This window comes from Ambystoma mexicanum, chromosome 12 (genome assembly GCF_040938575.1).
Source record: "Ambystoma mexicanum isolate Mex_15411 chromosome 12, UKY_AmexF1_1, whole genome shotgun sequence".
Lineage (NCBI taxonomy): Eukaryota > Metazoa > Chordata > Amphibia > Caudata > Ambystomatidae > Ambystoma > Ambystoma mexicanum.
The window spans coordinates 459,490,292-459,512,473 of NC_090936.1; the positions used below are offsets into that span (position 1 = coordinate 459,490,292).

General features: G+C 44.3%; 1 protein-coding gene across 3 annotated transcripts in view; it reads right to left on the bottom strand.

Annotated features, from left to right (window-relative positions):
- BORCS5 (BLOC-1 related complex subunit 5) overlaps positions 1 to 22,182 on the bottom strand; it is a 628,004-nt gene that overhangs the window by 595,185 nt on the left and 10,637 nt on the right. Inside the window, exon 2 of one of the 3 annotated variants that reach the window (XM_069628711.1) lies at positions 21,994 to 22,155. The exons of the other annotated variants lie outside the window; for them this stretch is intronic. The gene's annotated coding sequence lies outside the window, so the exon portion shown is untranslated. The remainder of the gene's footprint in view (positions 1 to 21,993; positions 22,156 to 22,182) is intronic. 3 annotated transcript variants of the gene reach the window in all.

The following is a 22,182-nucleotide window of genomic DNA, read 5'->3' on the forward strand; positions in this document are numbered from 1 at the left end:
GCAGTGGTCTACACCTCAACATTGCTCCATAATAAAAATTAAGAGCCTCAGGTGGTGGGGAAGAGACTAGACACCGGGTGAGCTACGTCCCACACGGAAGGAGAAGGAAGCAAAGCCACAGAAAGGGCCCCCACCAAACACGGAAGTGCGGGCAATAGAGACACAACGCCCATTAATCATATGCCAGGGTGTGCACAGCAGAGTTGAGAACATAATGACACCTGGGCGGACCCCTCCGCAACCCGGAACCACTGCTTCCCGAGCTGTCCGCCAACACAGCAGCAAGGTTTTCTACCACAAGTCTGTACTCATGGGGCAAAATCAGCCAACCCACCCGTGGAGCATCGCAGGTGCGGACCATGAGGCGTCCACAAAGGCAGACTTCAGACTGCTTGTAGATGAAAAATATCAATGAAGAATAGCATTTCAACAGCAGCGACAGACCTGCAAGCCAGGATGGTGAAAGTGGAGGCGCTAAAAAATAATCAGCTGTGATGCCGATCTGTTCGGGATGAAAACAGAAAGTCACTTTCTTGATCTGGAACAGAGAGAGATGGACCTAGCATTGAAAATTGCCGATCTAGAAAACCGGGAGGGATGGTGTAATATCCGAATAATGGGGCTGAAGGAGACAGCAGGAGAAACCCTGATGTCATTAGAAAGGCAGGTGATGGCCCTGATCAACCTTGTTACACGATAATGCACAGAGTTGGGGCCCCGCAAAACAGACCACATTCAGTCCTAGCGAAACGCCATTATTTTAAGCAAAAGATGGAGATCATCCAGAAAGCAAAAGAGAAGTATCACATTGATGTTGAAGGGTCAAGGGTTTTAATAATACAAAGATGTATCTTCTACCACCCTGACCAAGCGAAAAGAATGTCGCCCGCTGACAACGTGGCTGCAGGAACAGAAAATCTGATACTGGTGGCACTTCACCTTTTCGCTTAAATTTCGAACACTTCTACAAGTAATACCGGATAGTCTCGGAAGAAGAAGCCAGGGGGGGGGGGAGGTCTTGCAGTGCCTGCAATCAGAGGCCTGGGGAGTGGACATGGACGACACACAGAGTCTGCAGTGAGAATAAAGAAATCCCTGCCCAGGAGAGGCCGGGCCGACAGATCAAGAACGTTTCACCGCTTCAACACCCCATAAACGTAGAATAAATGAAAACTGATTTGTGATTTAATCCTCCTGAGGGATAATGTTTCAGAGACCTCATTGTTTAAGGAAACAAAGGGTAAGGTGATACTGTTTCAACAAGGCATCGGCCCAGTGGTGGGTGGTTCCATTAACCACCCATATCCTGCTGGTCAAAAATACTTGTTTTTAGTCCAGTAAGTCGACTGGGTTTTGAAACGTGCCATACTATCGGTGCAAGGCAGCATTTAGTCTCACTGAGACAACTCAGCAAGGTGTCCTTTCTAGTGTGTCCCTACTTTAATAGGGTGCCTCCAACATAAGGGAAAGGATGACCTGCCTACCTCTAATAGGGTGTCCAGGGGGAGGGAGGGAGCCACATCTAATGTGTTGCACTCATGGGAGCACGGCTAATTACGTGCGGTCAAAACACAAGCACAATTGTAAGGATCTGCATTTGTCAGGGAGATTTTGCACCACCCTATTGGGAGCTTTTCGAACAAGGATGAGTCAGGCGGGAAATCTGTTTGAAGACACCATGATGGTAGATGACTCAGTCCGGTTTGGAGCACTCAATGTACAGGGTCTGAACTCACCACTCAAGCACTCAATGGTAATGAGGGAATTCAACTAGGCGAAGTTAGATGTGCCGTTTGTCCAGGAGTCCAAATTTAAGAAAGGGGGAAGAAATTGCTCTTAGAGGAAAATATTTAGAGGGAGGGGGGGCGATCTGGGCATCAGGACCTCTTAGGAAAGGGGGATGGGAATTCTATACCAGGCCTCCCTTGGCCTGCAGATTACACATTGGGCGATATGTAGTAATTAATGGGTTAATCCGCTCAAGGGCGGTCACTCTGTGCTTGGTCTATGCCCCAAACCAACAGCAGCTTCGGTTTATTAGAGAGCGTTTTACTTTTTTGGACTCCTGGAAAACAGGTTTACTGGTATGCAGGGTGTTTTTAACACGGTAGCCGACCCCGACCTAGATTGAGATTTGTTAAGGCAGGGAGCAATTCCACCACAGCACACAGAAAGGAATTACATTCCCTCTCTCCTGCAGGACCACTTTCGTGTAGATACTTGGAGGGCAGTACATCCATTAAAGAGAGTGTTCACTTTTTACCCACCCCTTCCACATATTTGCGAATAGACTCCCTCTTTCTTGAGGTGGCCCAGAAACACGCCATAACCAGTTCCACCATCAACATCTTAGGGTGGTCTGACCACCTGAAGGCTGGACCTGGGACCAGGGGCCCCTATAGATCGACAGTGGGTTTGTAACAATACCTTATACAAAGAGGTGCTTTTTAAAGACACCCTTTATGAAGAGATAAGTTACTTCACATTTAACAACACAGGGGTCCTCCCCTAAGCACTATCTGGCAGGCAGCCAATGTCAATACGAGGGGCCCTGATAGCAGGGGAGCCCTTAAAAAAGGGAGAGAAAATTGCAAGAAACAGCCCTTAAAGAAGAGATAAGGAAGAAAGAAACAAAGCCCTTAAGTAATAAAGACACACAAGAAGCCTCACAGATTTAGATCGGGGAGCTAAGAAAGTAACAGATCTGCAAATGGAAAGCCCTCACCCAGCTCAGTTTCCTAAAACAAAGGTTTTACGAGAAGGAAGATAAAGCCCGCACCTTACTGGCAGCACGGCTGCGAGGTCAGAGAGCGGATAGACCAGTATACAAAATTCAGGATGAAAAAGATGAGGTACTGGTCGATTTGTGAAAATCACAAATAGGTTTGCCCAATTTTACACAGCTCTATACACCACCAAAGGAGGTAGCGAAAGTGAAAGCATCATTAATGATTTATTTTAATTTCCGCCCAAATCGTCAACGGAACAACTGAATATCCCAATAGGCGTTAAGGAGGTTTTGGAGGCGATATCAAATTTAAAGGCAGGCTCAGCCCCAGGACAAGACAGTTATACACCGGAATTTTACAAATATTACCCCACATCTTATAAAAGGGAATCCTCGCCCCCTTCCTGATACAATTGTTTAATACCACTTTGCAAATTTGTGAAGCCCCCAGTTCGTTTACAGAAGCACGTATAATAGCGATACCAAAAGAAGGCAAAAATAGACCAAATTGTGTCTCCTACCGCACCATTTTGCTCATAAAGGTAGATGCAAAACAAATTATGCAAGTGTGTTAGCAAAGACTGACAATATGAGGAAAACTTTTATCTTATAGCCGCTATCGACAATGGAGATGATGACCCCACACTGATAGAGATTGATGCAGAAAAGGCCTTCGATAGGGTGAAGTGACCATTCATGTGTGCAGTCATGCAGAGGATTGACCTGGGACCGAATTGGTTAGGGGGCACTCAAGCACTGTAACTTGCTACAAAAGCAAGGGTTGTAGTCAACGTTATTGCATCAGAGCCATACCCCCCCTGAGCTGTGGTACTAGACAGGGGTGCACCCTTTTTCCTCGCCCGTTTGCCCTGGTATTGGAACCCTTGGCCTGGCCGAGGCGATACAAAGTAATACAAAGTAATACCCAAATACAGGGTCTTTGGTCAGGAATATAAATTGGCACGGTTTGCCAATGACATACTAGCTTATATAACTCAGCCAGCATCATCGTTACCAGCAGTATTCACCACATTTGCGGAATATGGCGCCCCAGCAGGGTTTCACATTAATCTGATGAAAACAGCAGCTCTCCCCCCCTAAGAAGAGACGCAATGCTCCCAAAGCAATTGGTAGAGGAATGGGGGTTCCAACCTCAAACAGAAGGAATAAGATATTTATGAGTAACCATAGCCAGACTACACAATGGCTTATATAAAGCTTATTACCCACCTCTTTGGAGCAAAATCAAACAGGACCTACAGAAACTGTCACAGAAAATGTTATGGTGGGCTGCAGGATTTACAGCCATATAATTGAACAGATTACCACGTTTCGTGTTCCTCTTCCAGTCTCCGAGTTTTAATTCCAGACTCCTTCCACAAGGAGATGAAACAGTTGCTTTTGTCATTTTTATGGGCAGACAAAAAGGACAGAGTAGGGTACGGAACGTTGATACTGCCCAAAAACAAAGGAGGCATGGGCTATCCAGACCTATTTGAGTATTATAGGGATTCACAATTTCGTATTCTTCTAGACCATTTGCGGAACAATGCTGATAAGCAGTGGTTTGGCCTAGAAAATTGCCTTTACGCACCAGTGTCATTGGGGGGAGTGGTTGTGGGTTCCACAGAAATCATTCTCTCGAAAAATTTGTGAACACCAGGTACTGTGGTCACTGTCGCAAAACACAAAAAAACTGAGAGGGAGTCACAACTTTGGCCCTCCCTGATAAACTGCATCTGGGCCTCTCCCATTAGAGACTTGTTAAATGACCCTCTCTGTTTCCAGCATCAATATGAAAATGGTTTGGTCAGGGCGGGTCAGATGTGAAGAGTAGGAGTCTTCATTACCATAGAGGAGTTAGGCTCAGCTGGGCACAACGATACACCTCCAGCAATAGTTGCAATTGAAGGGCGCACTGACAGATCCCAGGTGGAACAAGCACCTACTCACACTTTGAGAAAAAACTGAATGGGCATCACGAATCCAAAGGGCTCATATCAGCGCTCTACGCATCCTTGATCAATAGAGGTAACATGGTGGCACCACATACACAGAGGGACAAAGAACTAAATCTAGGTAGTAACTCAGAGGTGTGGGCTATAATTTACATAGCGGTGTGGTCCTCAACCATTTCAGTCCAATACAAGATCCATAATAGTAAACTACTACTACAGTGGCCCTTAACTCATTAAAGGCTAGCAGAAATGTATACATGAGTGAGCCCATACTGTTGGAGAGGCTGCTTGGTGGTCTGTGATTACTGGCATCAGTGGTGGGGCTGCCCGAGGACTGGAAGGAAATTCTGGGTTGGATGCGCGCTATAGAAGGGATTTGGAGAGATTTAACCCCGTTATTGGTATTGTTCGGGGTAGAACAAGACACATGGGATTATGCAGTGCTGTCACGCCTGCCCAGGAACTTGCGATTGGCGGCTAGGGTCTACCACACAATATGGTGGAAAAACAATGCACCCCCCACAAAAATGAAATGGTTAAATAAAGCTCATGAGATTTTCGACATGGAGAGCTTAACTGCAGCACTGCTGGAATCCCACTCATGTCGAATCCCACTCATGTCGACACACTGTGGCTCCCCTTTTTGGAATTTTATGCGAAAGAAACGCAAGTTCATGGGACTGCTGTACTCTAAACTGAAAAAGTGACCAACTGGACTAATGGAACATATTCAAAATAGGTACCCTGAGGGCGAGTGGCTAGAATAGTAAATATACGAGTGAAGAATGAGTGTTTTATTGTTACAAGGACCCAGACCATGAGAAAAATGTGTGTACGGGGTGAGTGATCCCCCACAATGTGCAGCTTTTTGATAAGTCGAGGTTATGATGTGGAAAGGAGGGAGTTTTTAAGTTGGGAAAAGGTTAGTAATGACACACTGGTTGATTTGGTTATGGTAGCTTGACGGTGGAGAAACCTTCAAATGTCAGTGATGTCTAACTTGATATTAGCATTATTGTATGTTGCAAATGTTTGTTCCAGTTCTCAATCATTCATAAAAATTACCATTATAAAAAAAACTATGAAATAATCAAGGAGGTAGATACATTTAACTTTTGAAAGTCGACACTGTGTAAATGTCTTGTTTAGCATAGAAACAACCCTCGCTAAAAATGAATACATCTCTTTTTTTGGAAATCATTATTGTGGCTTGTCTTAAGCATTCTACACAAATAGTTTGAACCAGCAATGGTCAGTCGGAAAAAGGCATTTTGATATTTCATTGAATACATCTTATTTATAAAGAAACTAAGTGATGGCCACTTAAGAAATGGTTGAATCTAAGGAAAACATGTATTCAATAAAATCTAATGATGGTGTGAAATGAGCACCATCGTTAAAACCTGATCATGATGAATCTCAATCAGAACATGTGTTATACCTAGAAAACATGTCTGGATGAGCACATTTTATAGGAGAGAACCTGCCTTATATAATAATAAAATGACACCACACTATTTTACAGCTCCCATATTGCCCCATGTCGGGCAGGATTAGTCTGAGAAAGTAAAAAAAAAAAAAAAAGTGCTTTATCAATGCTTTTTTAATAGCAGTTCAGTGCAAGGAACAGATGAAGGGGCTGAAGATGCGCTTGGTTAAGACATTTTTGGTTTTGGCGTATTTGCTAAAACATTGCTCCAGGTAAAAGAGAGCGAGAGAAAGGGGAGTTTGGCACCAAGCTCTCTTGTTGACGTGACAACTGGCCAACGCTTACGTCATGAAGTTACCGAAGTACCGGCTGCGCATTGATTTGTTTCCAGGAGCTGGTTTTCGCATAGTTTTGGGTGACGCAGTCACTTCCGGTCTCAGTTGTAGCGGGTACGCCACCTCTGCTTGCTATACTGCCAGGCCAGTAGACTCCCATATCCTTCTATGGGGCGACTAGCCCCAGGCCACTGCAGTCACTTGTTGAGGAGTCCCAACTGTCTAATTGTAATTTTCTGTACGATTTTTTTTTTTTTTTAGTGTAGGCTTAACCTAACTTTTGTGTGCATGCTCAGGACGTAATTGTATTGGGCCCCAGCCATAGAACATTTCAAGTTATTGCAGGCGCTTCACCTTCGAGTGCACCAAGGGTGCACATAGTCCACATTGCAAAAGTTTCAGTTAGTACAGGATTAATTCCATGGCATCTGCTTTGAGCATCTTGATTTGTTGCCTGTAGTAGCTGTGCTGTGTCTTTCTGTGAGCCGGTCATACTATGTTATAGAAATATGCATGGAATTGCCCTCTCGACATTATTTATTGTATGCTCTGTATTGTCGAGGGGGCGGGGGGTAATAAGAAGGCCACTGTGGCATGTGGCTTGCAGTACTTCCCTTTACTTCCTATTGTAGCAACACAGGCAGTGGTGAATTGCAACTGATGGATTCTGCAACTCTGAGGAAGAGGAGGAAAGGCATCAGCATGTGGCTACCAACAGTTGACCTACTGGCTCACTGGCCCCCACTCATTAGTTTTGGCGTTTAAGTTGTGCTAAAGCGCCACCTATAAACTGGAACTATTGCATTACAGGAGAGCTGGGGAGAAATGGCATAAAGGGACACAAGAGTTGTAGTTTGGGTATTTACCCAACCATTGACTGCCCATGGCAATGCCAATACCTATGGTCATACCCACCCACTTCCTTCCCATGCCTGCCCAGGACGCATCCGCCTGGACCTCTTTGAGCTAGCTTTATTAAACCTTACCATCAAACGGTGTGTTTAAAGTGCCTGCCAGTGTTTTTTCCAAGCAGTCTTCGGAAAGTGAACGCCTGAATTGGAGATGTAAATGTACTACTGGTGTAATATACTATTAACCAAGTCTAGCTTCAGCTACTACATTTATAAGCACTGTGTGTGTCCTTCGCTCAAGTCCTGTTAAAAACAAGCATTGGAAAAGCCAACAATTTTGGCTTGTGTACAAGAATTAGGCATTTGCCAGGCACTGCTATTATATGCCCAGATACTGACACCATTTTGTACCTGCTAACATTGATGGAAAGTTAATACCATTATGGCAGTGCCTGGCAAATGCCTTCCCCATGCCTACACAAAAGCCGAAACTGTTGGCATTGCCAATGCTTGTGATTACACAAGTAGTTGATTTTAGAGCTGCAACAAAGCCATTAACTGTCAGCAGACAGCTTAGAAATAATACTTATATGCCAAAAGTTGATGTTACTGCTTGATGCGTTTTGGGCGGTGAGGGACATGTACTGGGCGGAAATGACCATGAAAATAATTATGGACATGGGCAGTCAGTGAGTGGGTAAATAACCGAACAACACCTAAAAGCTGTGTGTTCCCCATCATATACCATCTCCCACTTAGCTGTACCTCAATGCAATAGTTTTAGCTTATATGTGGCGCCGAGGCGCCACTGAATAGTCAAAACAAAAATAAAACGTGTTAAAATTAATTTCGCAATGGAGAATAGTCAACTAACTATGCTACAAACCTCCGTTTTTTTTACGAGTCACCATCCTCAACACTTGAAAAATAACTTGCCTTTGAGCCAATTACAAAGAATCAAACGGATAGTCTCAAAAGAGGACACTTTCTTGGAAGCAGAAAAAGATCTTATGTCACGATTTGAGGCGAGAGGATTCCCTCAAAACATTCTTACAGAAGCAAAAGAAAAATGTCATCAAAAGACAAGATCAGACTTGTTAATGCACAAGACCATAAAGGATAAGGACAATCCTCCACTGATCTATTTATCACAGTATTCTACCAAAAGCACACAAATCAAAAGGATTTTGCATAAGAATTGGAAAATTACCAGGTTGGACACAAAACTCAGTAGTTTATTCCCAAAACCACCATTAATGGCCTATACCAGAGGGAGAAACCTACGGGACTCACTAGTCAAGGCAGAGAGGGTAAACACGGCACAACAACAATTCTTGTTTAAAACAAAGAAAGGTACATTTCCCTGTTTGAATTGCAGTCAATGTAATAATGTTCAGAAAGGACCAACAATCAGACATCCATACACAGGCCAGAAAATTAATTTACAAAATTTTGCCACTTGTGACAATAAATGTGTAATTTATGGACTTATATGTCCATGTGCTAAATATTATGTGGGTCAAACATTGAGACGTGTAAAGGATCGTATCTCAGAACACAAGTCTAATATAAGAACAGGAAACCTAAAGTCACCAGTCACAAGACACTTTAGGGAGCATAAACACAATCTCACAGCTTAGATTTGTAGTTTTGGAAACAATTACACGCCCAGCCAGAGGGGGCAATTTACAGCAAATTCTATCTCGTAGAGAGATGTTTTGGGTGCACAAATTGGACTCTCTTGAGCCTAGAGGTATGAACGAGGAGTATTGCCTGAATGTATTCTTGTGAAAAGAAAAGAAAAAAGCAAAAATAATGATGTTAATGTTCCCTGTATAAATTGTCAACTGCCTTCATAATCTTTTTGTTCTACTACTGTCACATTCATATAGTGACACACACTTGAGAAATTTCTGGAGTTATTATAATGTATACCTGTCTCCCACTTACTAATGTGGAATGAGGAAAAGACAATCTACAGATAATGTCCTGGACTTTAAACATGGATCTAGCTGAGCCAAGAAATTAATATCGTATGGCACATATAGGCACTTATAATTGACATTACCATTGGCATAAAACCTACCTGACCACATCACTATAAAATTTGCGTAGTGAGCTTCTCAATTTTTGAGAATAGTAGTACTAGGACTACAACTCCTATAAGTTGACCTGGCATTGTTAAGTGGCCGTTTTTACTAATGAGTGGGGTGAAAGTCACATTCACTCGAGAGTGGGGCAAATAAAGATACATGAACTGCAGAACCCATTTGAACACTAAACACATCTTGTGTATTATCTAAATTGACACTACAACTCCCAGAAAACACTGGGGCTAGATTTAGCTCATTGACAATAAGGAAATACCTTATTCCAGTCTGGTAATCAGTGTAAAACGACACACACAAATAAGCAATAGATTTTACAGGGTAATGACTATTAAAACTAAATACACACGGTCAGTATGCATTTGCGCATTATTTTGCAATTAACACTACGACTCCCAGAATGCTAATCCGATCACATGATCTACACAGACATATGACCTCAAGTCACATGACAATAAATAGGGAGAGAGGATCGAAAACACGCGCGGCTCGGGCAGAGATTGCAGATCTTGTGTTGGAGTGAAGGAACATCACTAATAAGGTATGAAAGAAATGAGAGAGGTTACAACATCTATTAGTGACATGGGAAAAGTTACATACATTGACACAATGTTTTTCGCGTAGGTTACCTTTGAAAAGCTGGGGACGCGACCACGAGGGGCTCAGCACTACAACAAACACTACCAACAGGGCATTGAGGTAATTTTTTGAACTTAAGTTAAGGAATCAGATGAAAGCATAATGTGCAACTACATTCTGATAGAAATTATCAAATCATTATTTGTGACAGAACGAAGGCTGATTAGAAGCCACAGATGCCAGCCATTAACAGTGGTCATCTTTGAATTGAGAAACACACAGGATATGAACAAGTAACACAGGTAGGAATACCGTTTCCCACACGGGTTTACATTTATTTAATTCCCCGTTTAAATCACTAGCTAATATACGTATTAATGTCATTTACAGCACATCATATTGCTACTTCACTAGATGACGTTTTCACCATTCCACAACAAGAAGGGATGCTTGAAGTTCTAAAGACATAGAGAAAAATGAAATAAAAATGAAATGGACATACTTTGAATTTATTTGTTGACTGTGAATTAATAACAGGATAAGAAAACATTGTGTCCATACTGAAAAGTTATTGCTCCTGAAGGAGAGGCACACTCTCGAAACGCGTAGAGCTCTGAATTAGGAAGGCTTTCCCCTTTTTTCTTGAATTTTTTCTTGAATTACTGTATATTCTTTTTGAGTGAATTGAACTCGAACATTCTTTATTATCATGTATATGGTACTAAAATACTATCATACCTTCATAAAGACTTTTTGAAACTTTTATGTATATTGAAACAAATCATTGCATGTTTTCATATGTAATATTTGTACAAAAGAGTGGCTTAATTGATACTTTGCAATGCTAAAAATCAACAATAAGTGAACAAAAAAGTATATTTTGTTTGGATCTTGTTATCCAATACCCAGAGGTGTGCAGGGGACGGGAGTTTCCATTGTTAATGGGAACACCATTCTTTTCTTTTTTTTTTAAACAAGCAGGCTTCCATTTTCTAATACTTTACTTCCATGTGTTTTCATGCTTCATTGCTCTGTCCGCAATTATCAAACACCAGCCCCCACAAGTGCTCTTTCAGACATGTCCTGGAAACGTTAGCTAGAATGAGCTGGTGATGGTTTACTGCCTCCAATGCATTGAATTCTCAAGGCACGCTTTGGTGTTAAAACTTATTTCTAAAGTCACAGGAAAGTTATGAAGACACACACCAGTCTTAAAAAGATACAATGCTGCTGCGTTTCCAAAGAAGCAGTAAACATGCAGCTTCTTGTCCAAGAATCGTGTGGGCTTGTGGTTAAGTGTTGCCCTTACAGTCGTGCACATTGGGTTTGAATCCTGTCCAGGGGACTGTTTACATGTAGTTGGAGAAGCAAATTATGTTTTTTTTTAATGAGGTGAACTACGTGTTTTAAAATAATTCTAAAAACATAATTTGCTGCACTTAATAGAAATAAACAGTCCTATGGCCGATATTCAAACCCACAGCAGTATGGGCAAACACTTAATCGCTATCCAACACAAGTCTCGGACAAGAAGTTGTGTGTTTGGTGTGTCTTTAGAACTGAATTCTAATAAAACACAGCAGTGTTCCAAGTTTAATAAGACTGCTGTTTGGGTTCCAGGACCACAGTCGACAGCTGGGAATCCACCCACATCCTACTGGACACCCACCTGTTGCCATGGCGACCGGAGGTGCTTCGTGTCCTCAGACGATGGTAACTTTCAGTCCTGAACATCCCAGACGCTGTCAATTGGCATGCATCTTTAGAACTGAATTCTAAAAACACACAACAGTCTTATGACAATTAGAACATTGCCGTGTTTCTTTAGAGTTCAATTCTTAAGATAGGGCAAGCATGTCCGGTATAGGTGAATTTCTACTCACATTCAGCAATACAGGACATACTTACCATGTCTTTAGAATTGAATTTTGGAGAAACATGTCAGTGTTATAACTTTCATAAAATAAATTAAAAAAACAGTTTCTCTTTAGAATTCAAAAATAAAGACACTGCAAACGTGTCCTATATAGCTAAATTGCTACTCACATTCAGCCATACCGGACATGTTTGCTGTGTCTTTAGAATTTGATTTTAAAGAAATATGGTGGGAGCACCGCATTGGATCCTCAACACTGAACAGCTACACACAGCAAGAGGACTAATAAAGGACAAAACGGTGACCATGTTAGAATGATATGCTGCTATGGCTACACCATGCAATATTCACACAGGGCAGGGGTATGCACATCAAGGGAGAAGGAAAAACCATAATCCAAAACAGATCCTCAAAGAAGCAATTAAAGAGGATTTCTTTTTTTTTAAATTTATTTTTATTAATCTTTTCTTTTGATATACAACACCAGATATCTTCAAAACTTGTTGCATTAACAGAATTCTTCTGCAGAACTATCATAAAGGAGACAAATTATTGAACAAAGAAGAAGAGCTGAGGCATAACCAACCCAAGTCTAGCATTGCAACCCCCCCATTTCCCCCACTCCCCACCCTTCCCCTCCCTCACCTTTACCACGCATAACATTCTTATAGGCTAAAAGACAGAATATATGTGTAAACCAATTATCAACAAACGTACACTGGCCTTGGGCCGAGCACAGTTAATATTTTTCCTTTCCATCTTCCTTTTTCATCAGCACAAGGCACTACACCAAAATACAATTTCCAGCCTGGGGTGGACAATTGTCAGGCAGAGCGGGGCGTCACCCCCAGCACTTCTTGCTGGCTACCATATCATCTAATACCCATTAGACCAATATGAGGTGTAGTATTCCAGAAAGGGCAACTATATTGCGTCAACATTTCTGCGCGATTCGTTTAATGCAGCCGTAAGGGTTTCCATTTCGTAAATGGCGCGTGCCTTCATTAGCCATTCCTTTTTCGAGGGGAGCACTGCTGATTTCCATTTAATGGTTAGGCAGACTCTAGCTGCCAATAAGAGATTACGTGGCAGATACGTCAATAATTCGTGTGTTTCCTCATCCTCTGAAACCACTCCAAATAACACTAATGTGGGCGCTAAATCCCTGTGGACTCCATCGATTGCTCGGATCCATCCAAGCACCTCTCGCCAATACACCTGGACCCTATCACATTTCCACCATTGGTGCCAGTAATCACCTCGCTCTCCGCATCCCCTCCAACAGTAAGGAGACGTCCCGGGGAACATTTTAGACAGCCTAAGGGGCGTATAGTGCCACCTCATAAGTAATCGTAGATTGTGCATCTTGTAATGCATGGAGACCGATGATGACCACACCACTCTGTATATACTCTCCGGTTGGGCGTCTATGGCCAAATCAGCCTCCCACTTTGCTTCGGACGACGACTGAGACCCCCTGTAAGCAGCGATTTGTACATCTTCGATATGAGGCCTTTTGATGCCTGGGGGGTGCTTAAGGTTTGACCAAACGGTGTCAGGGAGCGCTTTAGTGAGTTACCACACCTAGCGTCATGCAGGACGCTTCGTAACTGGAGAAAGAGCATGGGAGGAATGTCTATGCCCTGCAGATCAGTTTGCAAATTTTCTCTGGTGGTATACACTCCGTTTTGCCATAATTGTCCAACCCGGCTGAGGCCTGCGTCATACCATGGCTGAAAACGCTGGACATCGCTCAGCAGGTCCCTAATTGGTGGAGCCCAAATACAACTAAGGGGCGAGGGCCAAGTAGTAACTCCCTGCATGGCACGAGATGGGCGCCAAAGCGACCACAGAACCTTAAGTATGGGGTGCTCCTTAATCCGTCGTGTCATGGCGGACATTGGGACCCATAACCAATTTCCCAATGCAACTGGCGCGAAGATATCGTTTTCTATCGCCACCCACTGTTTTTCGGGATTTTCCCCACAGATGATCCGGGAGTACCTGAAGTTGTGCCGCCCTATAGTATCCCCCCAAATCAGGAAAACTCATGCCCCCCTCTCCTTTAGGTAGAATTAATGTTGAGAGTGAGATCCTCGCCCTTTTGTCTGCCCATAAAAATCTCAGTAGTGTGCGCTTCACCTTTGCCAGGAAGGGGTCCGGAACCTGAACAGGGAGGGACTGGAATAAAAATAAGAACCGTGGGAGGATATTCATTTTGATGGCAGTAAAGTGCGCTGCCCATGACGGAGAGCCTGTGCCATCTAGAGATGTCATTTTGGATGGCAGCCCATAGTGGAGTATAGTTGGCTTCAAAAAGGTTGGACAGAGAAACCGTTATGTTCACCCACAGGTAGCGGACAGAGTCAGTATGAACCTAGAAATTCCAGGTCGCTTTTAAACGTTGCGCCAGGTCAGCATTGTGTCTTAGGGGGACAGCTATGGTTTTTTTTAGGTTAACGCAGAAACCCGACAGGGCTCCATAGTGCTAAAATTCTAGCAAGAGAGCGGGGATGGAATTAGACGGTTCGGTGAGGTATAGAAGAATATCATCTGCAAACATTGCAAGCTTGTATTCCTTGCCTCCTCGTGGGATTCCTCTAATCGTAGGGTTGGCTCGAATAGCCTGAGCAAGAGGCTCCATCACGAGGGCAAAAATGAGAGGGAAAAGTGGGCAGCCCTGCCTTGTACCTCTGGTGAGAGAGAAGGAAGATGATGACAAGCCATTGATCGAGACCTTGGCCTGGGCTGATTGGTATAGTGCTTCCGCCCCCTCTGTCCATGCAGCCCCCAACCCAACCTACCTCAGGACCGCTCTTAGGAATGGCCACTCCACCCGATCAAAGGCCTTTTCAGCGTCTACCGACAATAAGACGGGGTCTTCACCCGCTTCTCGCAGTGTTGCCATTAGATCAAGGGTTTTCCTAACGTTGTCTGCACCTTGCCGGCCTCTCACGTATCTCACTTGGTCTGAATGAACTTGTTGGGGGAGGACCTGAGCAAGCCGGGAGGCTAGTATGCTGGAATAAATTTTAGCATCTACGTTTATGAGGGAAATTGGCCGATAAGATGCACAGTCCGCGGGGTCCTTTCCTTCTTTGGGAAGTACTATAATAATCGAGTCAGTAAAGGATTTAGGGGACTGCCCAGTTTATAGAATAGAAGTAAATAATTTGGCGAGAAAGGGGGCGAGTGAGTTTCTCTTATAGAAGGCTGGTGTAAAGCCATCCTGTCCTGGAACGGAGCCTGCCTCAAGTGCCGAGATCGCTCCCTGCACCTCAATTGTGGTAATAGGGGCGTTGAGCATCTCTAGGTGCTCTACGGTTATGGGGGGGCGTGGCAGGGCGGCCTGATATTCCCCTATATTCAGGCAAGTGCCCCTGGTCTCGGCAGTGTATAACCCTGAATAGTAGTCAGAGAAGCGATTCAATATGTCTTGGGGGTTTGTGAGCAAGTTGCCCAAAGCGTATTTAATTTTGTAGACTGCTCTGTCCGCTCTCTGTTTGCAAAGCCTATTAGCCAACATTGTGTGAGCCTTATTGCCTTTTTCAAAGAATCTCTGCTTAAGCTATCTAAGCTGAGTGAGGGCCCTACCGCTCCATATGTCTTTTAGTTCTTCCCTCAACTTCCAAATTTTCAGCATGGCGTCTTCGTCGCTTGCGGGTTGCTCTCCAAGGGCACGCTCTAGACGAGCAATATCCCTTTTCAGTTCTTTCTCTCCGAGTAGCCGGAGCCTTTTCTTGGCCGTCCCTTCCGATATCAAGGTGCCCCTTAATGTGGCTTTCCCTGCCTCCCAGATTGTGTTTAACGGCATGACCCCGGTGTCGTTAATATCAAAAAATTCTGTGATGGCCTCAGAGAGATGCTCTAAAAATTGGGTCTCATAAAAGGTCATTACACCGCCACCAGCGGTCCAGGGTCGGGAGCGGGCCCAGATCTAATTCTAAGGTGTATAGATCATGATCTGACCAGGCCACTATCTGGATGGATGTCTCCAGAATGTCGCTTTCATTTTCTGCCCCTTACAAAAAGGTAGTCAATCCTGGAAAAAGTTTGATGTGGAGGAGAAAAAAAAAGGTGAAAGATTTTTCCCCCGGACGAGTCACGCGCCTGGTGTCTATCAAGTGATGTTCTCTCAGCTGACTCGAGAATCTGTTGCCCTGGAGGGTCCTTGGAGGAATAGTGTTCTGTCGTGCAGAGCGCCAATCGCACTTGCGGTCTATGACAACATTAAAATCACCACCACAAATCAGGGTGCCCTCCTTCTAATCCTCAAGAAAGTCAAACAGGAGCTCAATAAAGCTCGATTGCCTTTGGTTTGGGGCATCAGCAGCACACAGTGTGACAGAGCGCGTTCTTATTTTACCTTTGAGTGTGACGAATCTCCCATGCACATCCCTGTGTATGCGGTCTACTTGCATTCCCAAGGATTTGCGTAGCAAAATACCCACCCCACCCTTCTTCTGCAGACCGGATGCCCAGATTGCTTCCCCTATATCTTTCCCAAAGATTCTTCTTTCTTCCCCACTAATGTACTTTGATTCCTGAATGAAGAGGGCATCCAATTTAGATTGGGCGAATTGTCTCGCTAACATAGACCTCTTCTGCGGGGAATTCAGTCCCTTAACGTTCAGGGAGCCAAAGACTATACCATTAGTGCTAGCCATGCTCTGAAGTGAGGGCAACAGCTACTTCAGCATCACTCGCCCGACCCCATTGACCCATGATGAGGCTAAAGTACAATTGCCATGGTGCGTTGTGTGTGCAAGTAATCCTTGTGTGCCCAAGGCTTGATGTCTTGAGTGGTAAGGTGTGTCCTCCTCCCCTACCCTTGCCCCGTGTGAAATGCTGCTAGGTGCATTCTTTCTAAAAACATCGGGGAAAAAATAACAAGATGCAACCAGCGACAAAGAGTAAACAACAATAGAAATGATACGCCCTTAATGAAGAAGGGCCACTATGGGTGGACCCCTCTCCGGGTTGTGACTTATGATACTACTTAAATACATGCTAAGTGAGGACAAGAAAACCACGTTCTGCTCGTAAGAGGAACCTAATGTCTTCAGATTCCCATATCTTTCAACAGCTACCAATCTGCAATCATTTCAACCATGGAAACGGACACTCCTGTGAGGTGAACCAACTTGTATCACAGTGAGAAGAGAGAAAAATAAAAAGAGGAGAGATTTCAAAGAAAAGCCCTCAGGGGGTATTAAGACGTTTATATTTCCACTTCTGCTGCGATCTCCCCCGCCTCGATGGTGTGTTTTTGGTGTCTTTGCATGGGCCCGATGTATCCTTGCGACCCTCCACATCCAGGCCTGCCATCAAGCTTTGAAGAGAGTGGTGAACCTGCTCAGCCTCCTCAATGGAGGTGATTCTGTATTCCTCTCCATTATATGTACACGTGAGAGAAGGGGTGACCCCACCGATAGCGTATTGCCTTCTCTCGCAGCCAACCTGTGAGAGGGCGACAAACCCTCCTCTTCGCTAATGTAATCGCTGACAAATCTTGATACAGTCGGATCCGCGAGCCCAGGAATTCTATAATGTCTTTCACTCTGGCTTTCTGCAGGATTTCTTGTCTTTGGGCATAATAGTGGCACTTTGCTAGCACCGGGCGGGGGTCTTGCTGCGCCCCCCCGCCCTGTGCACCCTGTCGAATTCGAGCATCGGGGGCGAGGCGTCGTCATGAAGGGATAAAATGATGGCCTTCACTTTAATTTCCAAACCAGAGGGAATTTCCCCTTTTTCCTCCTCCAGCCGCATTATGCGGATGTTCGATCGCCATTCAGGGTTCTCAAAATCATCGAGCTTGGACTCTACATCTCTCTCCTTCCGCTCTAAGTCTGAGATTCTGGCTTCATATTGCATAGTAAATACATCCACCGATTGCTGGTTGTTTTCAACTGCCTCCAGACGGTCTTCGACCTTTACCATCTTTGCTTGCAGAATGGAGACCTTTTCAGTGAGACTGTTTTTTTAATCGATCGGATCTCCCCCAGGAGCAGGTGGATATCTGATTTAGTTGCGCTGTTGCCATCATTGCCCGGAATGTCAGAAGGGCTTTGAACGTTATCTACCTCCATGGGTGCATTTGTGCGACTAAACTGTCGCAGAGCAGCCAGGGTGCGCGGATCCAGTATCGGGGTGGGTGGGGATTCTACCCTGCTGCTCTGTGGACCGGTGGGCAGTGAGATGGAGCCACCTACATTCAGCGCTACAGGGCAGACTGGGTAGCACAAGGGGGGGGGGGGAGGATCACCATCTAATTGGCAAGCTTCTTCTGCCAGCACTCCCACCTCTAAAGCCTCTGTCGTCCACTGCTTTACCTTACCAAACCGTTATTACACTAGTGCCGATCTTGCCTCCACTGGAGAAGACACCCTTTTAGTCCACAGGGCTGGCTGTGTGATGGACGACTCTCCTTCTTGGGAAGGCAAGAGATTCAGAATGTAAGCCCCGTGGTTATGAGGTCTGCAATTAGTGGTGTCGGGGGAGCCCTAGGTCTTAAGCTCCTACAAAGGATGAGATGAGGGAGTTTAGAGAGAAAATCGAATTCCAGTTTATTTCAATATCACTTCGAAATGGAGAGGAGTCCTGTTCCCAGTTATTGGCAGCGACGTTCGGCGTGTTGATTCGCACAGAGGGCTATGCAAGGTCTGATGCAGCCGCAAAAAAAAATAAAAATAAAGAAAATTAAATTGGGAAGTACGGTACTGTCCAAAGCCAAGCACGTGTCCAGAATGTATGTTGCAGGGCAATGTCCGCCGGGGCACCAAAGCAGCCAGGGAAGCGCTCCCACGGGCAAGGGGCGTCACTTCTCGCCCAGCGGAGACCACCCCCAAAGCCAAGCCACCCGCCAGGGACCCCGCCGGCCCGGACCTCATAGACAGGAAGCACAATGCTTAAAAAAGAACCCGCCGGTGGAGAGTTCAGCCACGGGCACACCGGGGCTCAGGGTACCCCCGTGTAGGTTGTCAGCAGGGGAGGGGGGGCGGAGCCACTGGGTCTGCAGGCGATCTACGCTGAGTGGAGCGCCTGCATGAATTACTTCCAGCACCAGATCCCTCTTGTGCCGCCTCCTCCCGTTCCCAGCTCCATCTCGGCAGCGTCTCGGTGACCGAGGAGCAGCCACCACCACGCACCGCCGTAGCGGGGGCCTCTGAAGTAGCGCTGATGAAATAAAGCCCTCGCGGGGCCCCCGGGTGAGCGGCAACAGCCCCTCGGCAGGCGAAGCTCCTTCCCACGAGCTGCCCTTCTCTCGCTGTAGCCGCCGGCTCCTCTACGGCAGCAGCGCGAAGGGCACGGGCACCATTTTTCGACGTTGCACTTTCGAGTAGGCACAGGGCGCCGGCGGACGGGAACAAAATCAGGCGTTTCTCCTGCACTACCTTGGAGGTGGACCGGGCCAAAGCTTCCAAAGTGGTTCCTCTTACTTCTGCTAGCTTTATTCGGCTGCCTTAACGTCTCTCACGGGCGTTTTTCTCAAGGCTTTCTAACCCGGAGAGGGAGACATTGAATCAGGCGTCCATCCTGTCCGTGCCCCCTAGCGGTCCTAAAGAGGATTTCTAATTATAATATCACAAGCACAGACTCAACAAACCTATGGGACATATGGGAAAGTGAAAACATGGAAAGAAAACAAACAGTCACATTGGGAAAACTAACCTGGAGATAAAAAAGCCAATGACACACAAAAAGGTTAACTAAAGCACAGGCATGCATATGGAGGCTCTGTACAGTCCTGTTGTCCATATCACATGCCCAAAGTGTAAATAGTCGAACAAAATCACTTTTTTCTTTTTTAAGTTATTTTATTGTGTTCATCACAGATAATAGCAAAACTCACAAGAATAAGCTTATAGTAAATTAAACTTAAAAAGATGTCGAAGAGTACAAAGGAATGTATACATTCTAATGCATCAGATGCAATTCTATATGTTAATATACCAGAGAAAACCTCATAATAGTTTACAAATCAGTGTTAGCACAAAGAATATAAGGAAGTGATAAAGAGTAAAATAATATGCATTGATTTAAATGAGCTATAGAAGTTTTCATGATGTAAATAATACAGTAAATCGAATTGCAAAATACATGTGTCTCATGACTTGTATCAAGAAAGAACTAAATACCCAAGAGATAATAGAGTAATATATAGAAAGAACATGTAAATTAATCACACCACACAAATTACTTAACAGGGAAGGAAAAACACAAAAGGGAGATGACAGGGGAAAGGTAGTTCTAAATTAAATTACTAAAATGACACAGAACAGCGTGTGGGTTAGGATCTACAGTAACAAAGCTAGATATTAAGGTCATTTCTTGTCATTCATAAACATAAGTAACTAAAAGCGTCACAATCACACGTGCTGTCCATACAACTATATGAAAGGTCATGGTGGATCAGCAACTCATTTACCTGGGAGTAGAGTGGTTAGTACACTCCCATTTGCATTTAACTACGGCAAGGGTTGGGTCAAATCAGGGAGCACAATTTAACGTTTCAAGCAACTAGCTAGCCAAAAGAAATAAAATCACTCACCACCTCAATTATGTACATGCAAGTAGCACTCCATTTCGTACTCACCAAGAGTCACTCATCACTAACCAATGGTTTTATCAAGTGCATATTTTGTATTCTAGGGCAAATCATTTGTAAAACATGCCATTTGAAATCATATTTCTATAGTAGGCTTGGAGTGGTTGCAAGACATTGTTCTAGTCCGTGGTTGTTACAAATATATTCCACCAAGATCTAATTTGATATTCTGCAACTGTTGCAATTTAGAAGCTATATTCTGGATTGCAACTAAATTGAAGAGATGAAATAGACGATACGAAAACCTATCCATCTTAGGTTCTAGAGGAAGACTACTCAGTAAAATGTTATTAAAATTGTGATATTAATGAAAAATATGCATCATTTACCAAACCTCATGCTAGAATGTTCTAATGAATTTACATTCACGAAACATACGCTTAAAGGTTCCTTCTGCTGTCAAATATGACCAGCATTTACTGCCATCAATCCTGAATTCAATAATTTGACCAGGGTTAACTATGCTCTGTGCAGAAAGAAAAACAAAGACTGGGTTAAACTTGCTGATGTAGAAATAGTTTTGATTCTAAACTAAATATTGGCCCCAAACTACTCCACAGTCCCTTCCCAAATTAGTTCAGAATGCCAGTTCACATGCCCACATCATTTAGTATTACGCATAGCATTGGCATGTGCAGCTTTACATGAAAAGGTTTAACGTAGCATAATCTTGTCGCATTTGGAGCAGCTTCAGCCCCTAGAAAAAAAAGACATGTTAGCAATAATATCTATTAATAAATGGAAAGCGCCAATCAAGGAAGAGCAAATGTAGGTCTTAACTGATCAAATTTTAAATTATCTGCAAATAGTTGGGACACAAACTTAATGCCCTTAAAAAGCCACAATTTCCAATATATTACCTTCCCCTTCATTTTAATCACGTTATTGTTCCATAAATATTGCGATACACATTTAAAAGGTTTAGAAGAATGTGGATGTAAAAACTCCCTATGACGTGACCAAGTAAAATAGATTGTAGTGGGCGTCCGAAATTTAGAGCAATATAGTGTAACGAATCCTTAAATGTTGTCACTTCTCCTCTAGGGGGAGCCCCTTCCCATGAGGCAAGGTAGGTGAGGCCGCTAACCGATATCAGTGGGAGGATCCCATGGGGGTGGATCCCCCCTATGGGACTAGGAAAGACTGACTGGGAAGAATGCGGTATGTCCACACTGCACTACAACCTCCCTCATCCTCCTACCATATACAGGGCACATTAGTTCCCACACTTACATGTATTTCTGTAGGGTAGATAACACAACCCTCATGAGAAACACGTAGGGACTAACCACCTAAAGTACACTGGAAGACTGGGAAGAGGAAGAATCCAACTAATCCAGTAGAGACTGACTATGTCAATAATGGTACTAAGACGTGCAATGTGGACACTGTAAAAAGTGAGGAGGGAGTTGAAACAGTGTTCGACACTCCCTGGAGAAACCCAGAGAGAAGTCATCAATGGGAGAACCGAGGTCGTGAAAGCAGAGGAACTCAAAGACAGTGTCGGGGAAGCTCACTTACCATTTGCCAAGGTTGGACGGTCCGGAAGGCTATGGGAGCCAATCTCCAGATGAGGAAGAGCGCTGGACGTTGCGGTCAGAGGCAGATAGAGGTGCAGAGTGCTGCGGCAGCATACAGAAAGGCGAGCGATGATCGCAGAAACCTGACAAAGCTGCACACCACCTAGAGAGAGTAGGCAAGGCCCTCATA